The sequence below is a fragment of the Protopterus annectens genome, chromosome 16.part0 (assembly GCF_019279795.1).
Source record: "Protopterus annectens isolate FY-2018-M chromosome 16.part0, PAN1.0, whole genome shotgun sequence".
In the NCBI taxonomy this organism is placed as follows: domain Eukaryota; kingdom Metazoa; phylum Chordata; order Ceratodontiformes; family Protopteridae; genus Protopterus; species Protopterus annectens.
Genome location: NC_056750.1, coordinates 775581607 through 775596763, shown reverse-complemented (window position 1 = coordinate 775596763; position 15157 = coordinate 775581607).

The following is a 15157-nucleotide window of genomic DNA, read 5'->3' as shown; positions in this document are numbered from 1 at the left end:
TTTTTGAAGAGAGCCAAAGAGGTGCTCTGCTTGACATGTATGGGCAGTCTATGCTAGAGTCTGGAGAGTCTCTGGGTCAGGAACCTATCCCCTCCAGCATGTTTTGTTTATTGTGATGACAAGATTTAGATCCCTGGAGCGTGTGGCTCTGAGGGAGTGGGATTTCTTTAAGTGTAGCATGTCCAACAGCTCTGGGTTTGACATGGCCTTGTATGTTAAGCAGAGATCACTGGTGTTTTTTTTAGACGGTCAGCATAGGGCATCTGCTTTAGGCCTGTGATTCTTTTAGTCAGGTATTTCTGCGGCCTTTCCAGTTGTTACAGATGTCTTGAGAGGTACATACCAAACGGCGCATTGTATTCTATAATGAGGGATGGGTCAACTGGGACAATGACCTCCTTTTTTCTGGATGAAAAGCCCTAGTGATGAGGTGCCACATAGAAGGATTTCCTGGCTGTTGTGGCAATGTGGTTATCGAAGGTGAGACCACTGTCATTTGTAATGGAACTTTTTGAGGTAGATCACTTTGCAGTCTGGGAAAATACCAGTCACCATAAATGGTCTTTGGGTATTTTCACATCATGCAAATTTTAAAAGATTTTCTCCCTGGGCATCCACTAAAAGCATATTCTCCACCTAGTCCAAAACAAAGTACATGCATACAAATAATAAAATGCAATTTAATATTAATTCTGTCTGCAACAAAACTGAGTAGTGTAGGTGGGTGCACAGCTGTTTTTCCCCAATTGGTTGGAGAAATCAGAATATGTATCAGAATATGTTTACTTCCACCCTTTCCACTGCAGCCATGTCTTCCAATTGGAGCACCCCAAATTTACACTGGTAGCATTTAAGTGGCAAAGAACAAGGCAGGAAACCACTGGATAAACACTTTATATAAGTAAAGCTTTCGGATACAATCCTTTCTCAATACAAAACAATGCATTGTTTTGTATTGAGAAAGGATTGTATCCGAAAGCTTTACTTATATAAAGTGTTTATCCAGTGGTTTCCTGCCTTGTTCTTTGCATTTTGGTTCCTGGCGTTTATTTTCAGCATTTAAGTGGCACAAGAGTTATCCCTTTTCATGTGCATAGGTCACTATTGGCTGGAAGCTCTACTTTTATGTATCCTTTCTTTTCATTCTTTATCTACAGATCAGAGGATTGCAACTAGCTTACACCTTGACTTCTCAAGCAGACCCATCCTTCTGCTTCCCTCCTCAGAGGGTTATCAGATTTTGATGTTCCTGTGCAGCCTTGTACTCAAGCATCATATGTAAATATTTCTCTTTCTGGGCCCAGGAGTATATGGTCTGTCTAGTTCCACCTACTATTTCAGTCTAAGATTGCTTGGTCTACTTCAGATACTTTTGATTTGGGTCTGAGCTGCCCTACGGGGAAGTTAAATATATTTTCCTTTCTATTTCTCCAGGAGGTGGTAAAAGTTAAATTTCTGGAAATACATTGTTTAACCAAGCCATCTCTGATGGGGCTTTATCCCCTTTGATGCACCTGCCACCATTCCAATCAAAAATTGTGTTTCTTCTTGGGATTTGAATTTCACGACTGGGAAAACTTCACTTCTGTATTTGCTTCATTTACAGTCCTGATTGCTCCTTTTTTGATGGGGGGGAGGGGTGTAAGAAGGGGAAATCTTTAGTGTTTTATACAATATTCTGTATTTAGAAGTGGAATTCATATTATTTCAAGATGGATCCTGACAACTTAGGCCTGTGCTGAAATCTTTCTACATTCTGGTGTCACCATGAAAGATCAGGACTTGTGACTAATAAGGAAAGGGTGTACAACTTCTTTAGTTAGCAAAATAATGTAAAGGTTTTAGCTGGGCAGTGGCTATCTTTGCTCAAAGGCTTTTACAGTATACATGTGCTCTTTTACAATCAGCTCTGCTGAACTGTGTTGTATGCAGTTATCTTTGACCATAAGCATAGCCATTATGTTTTGTACTCCAACCACCTGCATGTAAAGATGTCCTTATGGTGTAGAATTTAAGCTCTTAGAAAACCAGGCTTCTCTTTTTTTTTCCAGTGCTGGGTTTGGAAATCTCTCAAAACCAGTCCATTTTCTGTCTCAGGAAAGCTATGAAACTTGGTTTCATAATGTTAATGTACAGCAGCTGCTGGCAGTACTCATGGGAGTGAACAAAATTTACAAACACTGCAGCTCGCTCATTTGCTATAGCTAAGGAAAGGAAGTCACTAGCCAAACAGACTCTTAAAAATAGTTGGCCGTTTGTATAATAAGTTTGTGATGTAGAATAGGAGCATTTCTCTGGAGGCGTAATTGCCTCTAGTGCTACAGTCAAGAACATGCCTCATTGTGAATGTGTTACAACCCCTTGGTGATAAATAGGTGCTTTCACAGAAAACTAAAGCCTAGATTTGAATTTTGGAAACAAAACCTTGAATATAAAGACTGCCAAAGGCATTACATCTCAGTAATTTCCTTGTATCTGCACATGTTATCTTCCTGGCATACTGTTACAAAGTACCACACACAGCATGTCCAGGTGGTTGGATCAAACTTACAGGTTCTCCTGAAGTAAGTGTGGTGCATTAAATTATTCACATATCTTTGTAAAAGTGAAATCACATCAACCTCCATTTTCTACATGGGGTTGGGGTGTTGTGATAACTGTTGCCATCTTTGTTGATTCAATGATACACTTCTGCCTGACTGTTGTAGATCTTCCCTTACACAATCCAATCCATCCACCTCTTTGCTGGTCACCCTTATTTCCTCTTACCTTCTTCTTGTCTGTCCCAACTCCTCTTCACCAGATTGTCTTCTGCTTTTCTGCACATACCATCATAATCTGTTCTCTTTGATCTTTTCTGCAATTGGAGCTACTTTGGCTTCTGCTCTTATGTCTCATTTCTTTGTCTGTCTCAGTGTTCATCTTACCACCCATCTCAGGGACTTCAATTCCATCACCTCCAGCTTCCTCATCTGCTGTGCCTTTACTGCCCAGATTTCTGTACCATATAGTAATACTGATGACATTGCTGTTTTGTATACCCTTACTTTTCAGTTTCTGTGGCATTCTTCTGTCATGTACTACACCTGACGCACTACACCAGTTGGCTGCAGCCCTTCTAATTTTATCTTTGACTTTTTATTTATTTAACTTTGATGATCGGGGTAGTCCACTGGGCCGATAAAGAGCCCATTTTCAGTGGAGGCACGGGGAGAAAAATCTCCATATTTTACAGTTACAATAATTACATTTTAAATGAATATGATATTGCAAAAATAAAACAATAGTATGTACAGAAAAAGACATTCACATAAGAGTAAACAATTTGTAAAGATCATAGTGTACATATCCACAGTGACTATTAGTTCTTGGTAGTTAGGTAGACTGAACAATTTCAGAATACAAAATCATTTTTTCAGAGTACTTAGCAAGGGGACATTTGTAGACCATGCAGCTGATAGGTCCTGTCAAGATTATATGAAGATTTATTGTGAGGAGAGAATAAGTGTAATATTATATGTACAAGGAGACATAGTAAGATGGATATTATAGTTTCATAGTATAGTACTAGGCTATCTGCCCTCGGGCATTTGTAAGCCTAGCCATAGTGATGTGGCTTTTGCCACCCCATGAAATGGTACAAAAATGTACAGAATAAATTTAGAATACTGTGCCTCTGTCTATTAGTGACACAATGAAGGTCCCCTTGTATGATAGAATTAGTTTACTGTGCCCCTGTCTAGCAGTGACACAGATGTGACCCCTGGGGTAAACTTACGATCTCCCATCCACTCATCAAGATTTCTCTTGAAAAGAGTCAGTGAGGGGCTCTGCCTAATACGAACTGGGATCCTGTTCCAAAGCATGGGAAGCCTCTGGGTTATGAGTCTATCCCTCCAGCATGTCCTATTCATACTTGTGCCGAGGTTCAAGTCTTTAGCTCTCGTGGTCCTGATGGATTTGGATTTTTTGAGGTGGAGCATGTCCATCAGATCCTGATTGGACATGGCCTTGTACGTCAGGCAGAGATCACCTCTGAGCAGGCGGTATGCTACTGAATAGAGCTGAAGTTTCTTTAGTCTGGCAGAATAAGACATATGTTGGAGACCCTTGATCTTCTTGGTGAGGTACTTTTGTGGTCTCTCCAGCTGTTGTAAATGGCGGGTGAGGTACATACCAAATGGGGCATTGTACTCAATCATGGGTCTGATGAGGGAGGAATATAGGGGTACAATGACATCCTTGGATCTGGATGTGAATCCCTTCATGATGAGGTGTGCAAGGTAGAATGTTTTTCTAACCACTTTGGCAACGTGGGTGTCAAATGAGAGGTCGCTGTCGACTTGGGTCCCTAGGTCTCTGATTACTTTTTCCGTACTCAGTGGGTTGCTGTCTATGTGATAATCTGTGGGTACTTTGTTTTTCCCAAAGGGGATGACTATACATTTTTTGGCATTTAGTTTAAGGCCGTGACTCCAGCACCAGTTGTCCGTTTCTGTGAGGCCTTTTTGTAGAATGTGTGTCTGCTGGTGTATCGACTATGGCGCCTAGTTTGCAGTCATCTGCGAACTTTGTCAGCCACAGCCCTCCCATGTTTGCTTTAACATCTGAGAAATAAATGCCGAGCAAGAGGGGTCCCAGGACAGATCCCTGTGGGACACCACTTGTGACTGGCTTTGAGTCTGACATTGCTCCAGCAATTTTAATTTTATGGGTTCTGTCCTTTAGCCAGTTTGCAACGCATCTAGTGACATAAGGGTTTACTTTTAAGCTGTTGAGCTTATCTATGATGCCTGAGTGGGGTATTGTGTCGAAGGCCTTAGCCAAGTCCAGGTATGCTGTATGAACTGCATTGCCCTCATCAATGGCTCTAGTGACTGTTTCGAAAAAGTCAACCAGGTTTAAAAGGCAGGATCTGCCCTTTACAAAGCCAAACTGGGTGGGGTCAAGTGTCTGTATGTCCCCTATGTGTCTGTTTGAGTTCCATAATGATTCTTTCCATAGCTTTGCAGACCAGGCTGGTTAAGGTTATGGGGCGGTAGTTTCCAGGGTCTGTAGAGGCACCCCCCTTGTGGAGTGGGACCACTGTTGCTGTACGCCAGTGTTCAGGTACACATCCCGAGGTAAGGCTAAGTTTAAGTAGCATTTTTATGTGTGGGTTTAGCTCCTCTTGGAGTTCACATAACACTCAACCCGGGATACCGTCAGGTCCCATTGATGCTGTGTTTTTTTGCTTTGTTTAGGGCGGTTCTCACTTGGACATCTGAGATGACAGGGAGATTACATTCAGCTGGGATAAGTATTTCTTCTTTTGGGGGTGAAGGAGGGGAGAAATTTGCACTGATCCTGTCAGACAGAATGTTGGCAATATCTGTGGGTTCAGTGTATTTTATGTTGTTGTGAACCAACTCTGAGCATATCTGAGGGTTTCCACCCAGGTTTCTAACATGGCTGAAGAAGGCTTTGTGGTTATCTTTAGTGTCCTTAGCGATTTTTCTCTCAAAGTTGGCCTTGGATGTTTTTATGAGAGAACGTAGTTTTCTGCTAATGTTGATCAGAGATGTCTTCCCTTTATGGGATTTTGCTCTGACGTGCAGTAGCTTCCTTCTTTTGTTATACAATTTGTTTATGGCTGAGGTCCACCAGAGAGGACGCTTACCTTTGGTGGAGAGGGACTTGGATTTGCTTGGGATTGCATGATCCATGCATTCTTGGAGATGTCCATAAAAAGCATTTGTGAAGGATTCTGCATTGTGGGATGTGGTATCCACTGGCACAGTGGGCTTAAAGGATACCATCTCAGTCTTAAGAAGAGTGAAGTCTGCTTTTGAGAAGTTTTTCACTGTGGTCTTTTGTGCTGGGGGTGGAGGTGGGATATATGTATATCCAGGATGATTAGTTTGTGGTCAGATCTCACTAGTGAGGGGTATACTTCCGGTGTGGAGCATTTTGTCCCCATGTTTGTGATGATCAGGTCTAGTATATTGTCTCCCCTAGTGGGAGAGGTGACTAGTTGTTCCAGTGCATTTGAATTTATGAATTCCAGGAACCTTTGGGCTAGGGTATTAGGGCTAGAATAATGTACCCAATTTATGTTTGGGTAGTTGAAGTCTCCTAGTATGATGGTATTTTGTGATAGATTCATATCCTCCAATGTCCTCAGGAAGGCTGAGTGGGGTTCTTGAGATTGGGAGGGTGGTCTGTAACATGCTACCAGTTGTATAGCAGTTTTGCCTATGGTTAGTTGCACCTGTATGGTCTCTGATGCTTCACGTGTTGCTACTAACCTGGAGGTGTGGGTGTCCTTGATGAATATGGACACTCCCCCTCCCTTTGTGGTTCGGCCCGGGTTTTGGGGCCGAAAAGCATGATACGAGGTATAGCCTGGGAGCGCTGGGGTGCTCTCCGGAGCCTTGAACCAGGTTTCAGTTACTGCACAGACGTCGATGTTCTCCATGCTGAGGAGCGCATCAAGTGCCTGCATCTTGAGATTTAGACTTCTGGCGTTGAGCAGCATTACCCTTAGTTTTTTTCCATTTTTGTTTTCTAAGGAGGTAGGTTTGTCTTTTGAGCCTTGCCTAAAAAAGACACTATGGGGGTGGCAAGAGCCTTAGCCAATATCCGGAAGCCCAGTGGTGACAGGTGTAAGCCATCCCTTGCGAAGCAGCGTGGCTTGTCCAACATGTCATCCCAGGCAGACAGATATTGGATCCCCTTAGAATGACACCAGTACTTGAGCCAATTGTTAAAGCTGATCATCTTGTCTTTGTATTGTGGTATCATTCTTGGTGAGGGCAGGATGCTGCTCAGGGTCATACCAGCCTGAGCTACATAATCGGAGCTCCTCTATGTCTCTTTTCATGCAGTCCAGGGAGGTACGTCTCAGGTCATTCACACCAGCATGGACAATGACGGAGTCATATTTGTACTTGCTTTGGAGTGACTTGAGTGCGTGTGTTATGTGGCGGATCCTAGCTCCCGATAGACAGCTCACAGTCACCTTCTCCTTGTTCAGCCTGGTCAGCGGGACATCAGTGTGTCTGACTATAGAGTCACCTATTACTAGTGTATCAGGCAAGGTGCTTGGCCTTAAGGGCTGTGATTGGTTGACACACTGATTTATTGAAGTATGTGTTGCATGTGTTTTGTTTTGAGGTGGTGGATTTTTGGATGTCTGCTTTGGGAGCCTCTGTTGTTTTGGTAAGTTTTTTATTAGAGCCTCCGAGTATGTCTTTGTGTTTTTATGTGTTTGGTTTGCAGTTGTGGTAGGTATATGTGGGACTGGGATTATTGTGTGTGTGGTTGTCATCTCCTCCTGTCTGGTCATGCCAGCCCTGAGTTGAGAGTTCAGCCTCCAGTTTGGCTATATAGTTGGATCTCTCACATGTAGAGAGGGAAATTGGACTCTGGAAGGGAATAGAAAGTTACGATAAGGAATGAAGCAGTGGTTAAGGGAGAACAAATTAGTTGGTTACAGTGGAGAGTAATGAGAGGTGGATTAGAGGGATTTATGTTGGAGTGTGACATGGACATTCCCATTTAGATGACAGATGGGAGAAAAGCTGAGATTTGAATTTCGTAAGGCTGCGTGGATGAGGGGGAGAGAGTTCCACTTTTTAGCTAAGGAGGACATTAGTAGTTGGCCTGGTGATGGTTTGTGCACCTGGAAGAGATTTTGGTTTAATGATCTGAGTGAGCGGTTGGTGTATAGGTTTTTAAGGAGGTGGCAAGAGATGGACAGTCTGAAGGTTTAAAGATGAGCTTGTGGGCTATTGTGAGTTGTAGATTGCTGAGATAGTTGGGTAGTTCAAGCCAATTCATGGTGAGGAGGGAGTGGCAGTGGTGGGATGAGTTCTTTGAATTGGTTGCAAATTTTGTGGTAGCAATTTGCAAGTCTGGTTCGTAGGCCAGTTTGGAGATTGAACAGAGGGGCACCATACAAAAAGGAGGGAAGCAGGAAGGTGGATGCCAGGGTTTGTCGAGTAGATGGGATGAGGAAGCGGTGGTGCTGGTAGAGGAGACCTAACTTCTGGTAGGTTTTCTTAATTGCAGTGAGGATGTGGGTATCAAACATTAGTTCTTCATCAATGGTGATGCCGAGAAGCTTGGTATTGGGACCAATTTCAAGGGCGGTGTTGTTTTGGCACTGTATGGTGAAGGAGTTTTTGTCTATAGCAGAGTGCTTGGCATGGGAAAAAGTCATTAGTTTAGTTTTATTTGCATTTAGAGCTAGATGGTTGGACTTCATCCAGGATTCAGTTGTGGAGTAGGCTAATTGGGTTTTTGCTAGGAGATCAGAGGGGAGAAGGCTGAGCATATGATGGTTGAGTCATCTGCATATTGGATCATGGACAATTCTGGGATGGAGTGGTAAAAGTTGTTAATGAATAGGTTAGAGTAGAGGGCCACCTGTGGGTGTGGATAGGAAGGGGGAGGTTGAAGTTTTCCATTGCACAGTCTGTTGGTGATTAGACAGGTAGCTGGAAAACCAGGCAATGGTGGAGGGAAGCTTTTGAAAGATCAAGGAATAGTATAGAGACGAATTTGTCTGAGTCACTTTCCAGGTTGATGGCTTCTAGAAAGGAGAGAGGGGCAGTCATGGTAATGTGGGCAGGACGGAAGCTGTGCTGGGTTGGGGACAGGAGATTGTTTTGGGTTAGGTGTACTAGTTGTGCTTTAATGTTTTTTCTAGTATTTTTGAGATGGGGAAAGGATGGCAATAGGCCTGAAGTTGGTGGTGTCTGTGTTTTACCCCCTTTGTGGAGGGGAATGATGTAAGCATGACACCAGATAGATGGGATGTATAACTCCTATATGGATCTATTTACAAGAATAGAGATGGGATATGTGATGCTGTCTGCTGATTGTTTGAGGAAGGTGGGTGGAAGGTTGTTGGGTGCATTGTGGCAGGGCTTGAGTTTTAGGAGAAGTCTTTTTATAGTGCCTGCGGAGATGGGAGAGAGAATGGAGTGGAGGGAGGTAGGGGATTGTGGTCCTGGGAGGAGTGGGAGGGGCTGGGGATGGATGTTATGAGTGGGAAGGAGGAAGAAAGTTTGGCAATGCAGTCAGTGAAAAAGGAGTTGAACTGGGTGGCTGTGTCGAGGTTGGGATTTGGGCAGGGGCATTCTTTATTACCAGGGTGCAGAATGGATGAGATTGAGTCCCAGAATTGTTTGGGATTGGTTGAGTGCAATGACTGTAACTTGGAGAAGTGTGCTTTGTGATCTTTATTAGTTTTTTTGTGGAGTTTCAAAGCTGTTTATACACTAGGAAGGAGTTGGGACTTTTATGTTTTTGATATTGTTTCCATTTTTTCTCTTAGATGGGTGGCTAGTTTAGTTTCTTTGGATAACCAGGGGAAGGGATTGGATTTGACTCATTTGGTTCTCAGGGGGGCTTGTTGGTTGAGGAGGGTTAGGAATGAGTGATTGAAATAGGATACAGCATCATCTAGAGGGATGTTTTTTAGAGGGGACCAGTCAGTATGCCCTAGGAATTCTGAGAAAAATTGGGGGTTGAAAGAGGAGAGGTGGTGGGATTGGATGTAGAGGTGTTGTTTTTGTAGATGAGATGGGAGGTGGTTGGCAAAAGCTGGTAAGTGATCACTGAGAGGGTCTGGTATAGTTCCAGTTGTGGTGATCAGATTTGGGTGAGTTGTAAGGATCCAGTCAATGATGGCACCAGAGGTACCGTCTTTGTTTGGTCTGGTTGGAGAGTGAATTAGTTGGGTGAAATTGTATAGGTTTAGAGTATGGGATGGGGCTTTGGAGTAGATTTTGGTCCAGTTGATGTTGGTGTCCCCAAGGATGTAGGTTTCATTTTTTATGTTGGAAGAAAACCAGGAGAGGATGTTTTCAAGAGTACTGATTTTATCACCAGTGGGACTATAGAGGGCAGCGACACATATTGACTTTTGGTTGTTTATCTATAGTAATTTCGGCATTGGCAAAATTTGGAATTTTATTGGTGAAGGGAGTTATGGTATGGCAAGATGGGTATATTATGATTCCCTATTATACGATTCAAGACACATTCTTTCAAATGTGTCTTGATCGAACTTGAAAGCACAAAATGGCAAAATACTGAAACGGCATATAAGCGAATTCTTTCCCTGGGAAAAAAATCGCTTGGCCGCCTTCGTTATTTTGCTGTTTTCGTCACTGCAGTATGATCTCGGAGTTGGGGATGTGGGGGTCGAAGACCCCCCACTTTATGTAATGTTTTAAAGTTTTTTTTTTCTTTTGTAGGGGAAAAATTGCTGTTGTAAGTGTTCGGGATTGTAAGCTTTCTCTTACATGGGGTCAATAAATCAGCATTCACTTTTTTAAGAGTTCGCTGATTTACTATAGACCTTATATTATAGCTACTCCACCCCCTTTTTCTGTGGGTTCTGTCATTGAGAATCATTTGGTAGCCAGGTGGTAATATTTCATTGTCTTTAATGAAGGGTTTGAGCCAGGTTTCTGTAATGGTGGTTATGTCGGGGTGGTTATGTGACAGCCATGCATGGAGGTTTGGGATTTTATTTCTAAGGCTTTGTGCATTAAGAGTGGTGAAGTGAATGGAAATGGGTTTTGTGAGTTGACTGGAGGGTATAGTGACATTAACATTAGAGATTGGTCTGGGATTGGGGTGGATGTCGCCGGCCAGAGAGAGGGAGATATGGTAGAGAAGTAGAGTAAGGTAGTATGTAGGGGATGGATGGTAAGTATGTTGTGAGAGAGATGATTTTTTTTGGTAAGGCATTTTAGGGTAGGTAGAGGGGGATAGTTTTAGGTTTGAACGGGTGGATTAGGTTGGAGTTGTACAGTTCATGCGAGATGTGTGTGTAAGGAGTGGAGTGAGGGTGATGGAATGATTTAGTAGAGTGTGTATGACAGATATGGTTAGGGTAGGGAAGTTGTATGAGATAGCTAAGAGAAGAGAGGGAGATTAGAAGGGTTAATAAGGAGTTGGGGAGTGTTGACATGTAGAGCATTGTGGGAGGAGGTGGTAAGTGATTTAAAATGCAGGTGGGAGAGGCTTAATGTAAGTATTGTGATTGATGTGGAGGGAGGAGTTATTAGATGTAGAAGTACTGGGGCAGGGTAGGGGAGCGGAGTGAGTCCACAGGGCGAACAGAGCGGGTAGAGCCAGGAAGGAGTGAGAAGACTACAGAGAGAAACATTCAGTGAAATGTGTCAGGAAGGAGTGAGAATGGAGCGGGTAGAGCCAGGAGGGAATGAGAAGACTACAGAGAGAAACAATCAGTGAAATGAGCCAGGAAGGAGTGAGAAGGCTACAGCAAGAAACCATCAGTGAAATGAGCCAGGAAGGAGCGAGAATGGAGCGGGTAGAGCCAGGAAGGAGAGAGAAACAATCAGTGAAATGTGACTCAGAGATAGAAAAGGGGCTACAGTTATAGAGTAAGTGTATGATAACTTTTAACAATTTTAACTGTAAAATTATAGCTAAGACCTTTCTGGGTAGTATTGTGGGTTAGAAATATGGGGGAGGAGAAGCTAATTTACTGAAAATGTAACCGTGGAGAATAGGGAAAAGTTAGTATTAAAGCATACGTATGCAATGGTGAAATGCTGCCACCTAGTGGCGAAATGATAAATGGCAAGCAGAAGGATAAAAAGGAATACTACATTCAGTAAGTTATGACCTAAAACTAGTGGAATTAAACCTAAGTAAGCTTTAGGGGATAGAAAATAAAGCTGGAGGGGCAAGAGAGGCAAGTGGGCTGCGATAGGCTGCTATCACGCACACGGGAGGTGCAATTTACAGTTGACAAAGCTAATAAGCGACAAGTTGCAATGTTAAGGCTACATACACTGAGGCTTCCTTTATAAGGGAATATCCGCACAGTAGGGAGCGTTGAGTGGCGCCTGGGCACCAGGCAGTTACAGGGCGTCTTCTTATTTTATTGAGGGGAGATGTTCCTTGCTTGGCCGATTCCTTTGTGCTTTGAGATGCAGGGAGGGAGCACCCGAGGTAGAAGGCTGTAAAGAAAATAGACATTCTGACTTTCCTTCTCCTCAACCACCCCTCCCAGATACTTGAAGATATTAACCTGTTCCAATAACATCCATTCAATCTCAATTCTCAGCTTCTTCTGATTTACCACTTTGCTGCCATTACCATTGTCTTATCTGTGCTTAGTTTCATCCCGTGTTCCTTCAGTTTTACATTCCACTCCTCTATCCTTTGCTAAAGTTCTTGCTCAGTCCACCTGTAATACCTCACTGTCTGCATATAGCACCTTTATTGATCTGTCCCCCTCCGACCTGTTTACTAATGCAGTCAATCACCAATAAGAACAGCAGTGGGCTCAAACATGAACACCCATCTCAGCTGGGAGCCCTCTGGGAAAGTGAACACTGTTTGTACTTGAGTCATTGGGTCCTTGTACATAGCCTTTAGGAATTATACTAATGTTTCTGGGACTTCAAACCACTGCAGTACTGCCCAAATCAGCTTTCTTTGGACCTTGTAATACGCTTGCTCCAAGTCTAGGAATGCGCAGTTGGTCTATTTCCTTATCTAGTTTCTTCTCAATTATCTCTCACTGCAAACATAGTCAGTCATGCTGCATCCTGATCTGAATCCGAACTGTTCATCTCCCATCTTGCATTCTACTGTTCTGTGTATCCATTTATCAATCACCCTCTACAGAACTTTCAGAGTAAAAGTGAAATTACACACCTATATTAATCTAGAAGTAAAGCAGCACCAAGTGTACGTATGGCCTCTGAGTTTCTTGTAAGTACTGCACATAGTGAGAAGAAAAAACAGATAATGACTTAGCTGGGGAGAATGTAAACCCTTAATGGACTATGGGTCTGAAGATGTAGAACTGTACATTTATTTATTTTTGTGTCAAATGGCACTTCTATAAACATTGTCCAGTGTTACAGATGTTTTAACAGTTTACTGGAACCAGGTTCAGCCAAAAAGATCCAAGGATAAAGCCTACAACCAACAGGCAGCAAACAAGAATAAGGCAACTCCTACTTATTGACTCAAGCTTGACTAGCACTCTTGTAGTTGATGGTGCTAGCAGAAAGGATGGGCAGAGTTGGCCACAGAAAATGCCAGTATCTCTTGAGTGCCCACCCATACAAGTGAAGGACTAAACAGGTATTACTTCACTTGTTTAATTATTACAGAAAGTTCATGACTGATCAATGTATAGTGTTAACTGTACTGAAGAGGAGGCTGAGAGTAATAGCTCATGGCAGTGAAAATGATGTGAGAGAAGTGTGTGACCAGAAAAAAATAAATAAATGCTGACTTGTGGTAGGGTGTTTGTACATAATGCTCAAGAACTATGCTTGCAATGCCTTTGGGGTATGTAATTGTTTATGTATCAAGAATGTTCTCATCCTTATGTTGCAAATGATTGACTTGACTATCTCTCTCTTTGCTTTTCCCAGTTAGGGGTCGTCACAGTGGATCACCCTATCTGCTTATGATTGGCAGTGGAGTTTTACAGTGTTGATTTGCCAGCCCGGTGCCCAATCTCCTACGAAAGGCACATGCACGCACTCTCGCCTAGGGCCAATTTTAGCGTGTCCAATCCACTTGCAGCATTCTTTGGGGATGTGCGAGGAAACCAACATGACCACAGGGAGGACATGCAGACTCCGCACAGAAGACACCCCAGCCAAAGATCAAACCGGAGAGCCTCTTGCTGTGAGACGACAACGCTAACCACTGCACCACCACTTGACTATCTGAATTTAAAAAAAAATGTGTTGACTCTATTAATATTACCTGGATAAAAGACAACGACAGGACATGGAAGAGTTCAGTCTGTTAAAAGTATTATGTGGGAACTTCACAAAGTGAAGAGTGCACTTGGTGAAGCCATAATAAATGAGTGCCCCAAATACTCTTAAAATGTACTTTGCCTTCTTTTTCACTGGCTGTGGTATCTCCTTGGTGGCAGATAATCTTTTGTATATAATGCACCTTAGCTCTGAGCCAGGCTTTCAATTTCCAAACCACCAAAATATCTGTGAAACCCTTAATTTGCTGTAAGATATCCTAATCGATTTGGGGTACCAGATGAACACTGAAATTTCTTTATACACACAAAAGATTTTATTTATTATAGTGGGGATCTTGTGGAGTTTATTTGAAAAAGAGCATACTTATCTTAGTTACTGCATATTTAGGAAGCTGAGAAAAGTAACATTTTTCCACTTGCTAAATGTTGCTGAATTAATGGCCACATTTTTGCAAATATTAGTAATAAAGTTATTCTACCTTAACACTGTTAGTCATACTTTTGGTTTCCAACTAGGTGTAAAATATGCAGACAATATACTCTAGTAATGTAATATAATTATTTGAGCATACCTTTTATGTCTCCTCTTATTGCACATACCCTGGGATTTAGAGAATGTGTCCACATCTGCAGTAACTGCCAAATGCGAGTTGGTCAATTAACATTGCAGAGAGAAATTTTGTTTCAGAGAAATGGTAAAGCCACACTGAGAAACCTCTCATTTTCATGTCTCTGAATCAAAACTAACTTGACTTTGCAAGTCATTTCCCTAGCAGGCCATGCTTCCTACTAGGAAATACACACACATCCACTCATGGAAATATCAACATACCCACTTGTACACTCGGACATTTGATCAGGACAGTAAGGGACATTGCTATCAAGATGTATTCGCAAACTTCAAAGAAGGGGAGGTGATTCCCTTGTCTCCACCAGGGAAACTGCACCTTCTCAGAATGCAGTCCACACTTCCCACCTCTTGAGTCCTACCTTTCTACTCCTTTCCCTGTATGACTCCTCTAGTGCTGTGGCCACTAATCAAACCCAACCCCCAGTTGCCTGGATTGCAGTCAAGTTTCCAACCCTCTATGCCAAAGTGCCAGACAGCATCTGCAATTTATGGGGTTTATCACCTCCCAAAAGGCTGTGTTGCCAAAGTTAACATTAAAATAAATTTAAAAGGTCTGTTCAGTCTCTTGCAGTTCAAAATTGTACTCATCTTTAAAGAAAAATGTCTACCCCCCCCCCCCAAACCAATTACACCAATAAGTTGATATTAGATATACAATTTGACAGGCTTTTCACTCATCTTTGATAAAGATTCTTCATTAAAAAATGACAAAATCAAAGTAAGTTTAGCAGTATGGAGGAATGCTCAGT